Here is a 438-nt window from a genome sequence, read left to right as displayed (position 1 = left end):
TGTTCTTATTGCTCTCTTTTGAATTATAAATGCCTTCTTAAAATTATAGTTATAACTGTTTCCCCAAAATTTTATACTATATCTAAGGCGAGACTCAACCAGTGCATAATATACACTTTTTATTTGTGCCATTGTTAGTTCCTCCCTTAGACTTCGCAGAGCGTAGCATGCAGAAGAAATCTTATTTTCTATTTGTTTTACCTCTTCTTTCCAATTTAGAGCTGAGTCTATATATACTCCCAAGAATTTCACTGAATCTACCAACTCAATTTGCTCATGATTCAATCTAATGTCAAGAACATCCTTAGTCCTGGTAGTGGGCTTGAATAGGATGACTCCAGTCTTTTCTGCATTGAGCTTAAGGTTATTTGCTTTGAACCACAGATGAAACGCTGCCAGTGCATCATTTACTTTGTCATTGAGATCTGAAATGTTTTG

Source organism: Ostrinia furnacalis, unplaced genomic scaffold (assembly GCF_004193835.3).
Source record: "Ostrinia furnacalis isolate ACB-3 unplaced genomic scaffold, ASM419383v2 OfSCF5660, whole genome shotgun sequence".
Taxonomy (NCBI): domain Eukaryota; kingdom Metazoa; phylum Arthropoda; class Insecta; order Lepidoptera; family Crambidae; genus Ostrinia; species Ostrinia furnacalis.
Note: the sequence above shows the minus strand (reverse complement) of the source record.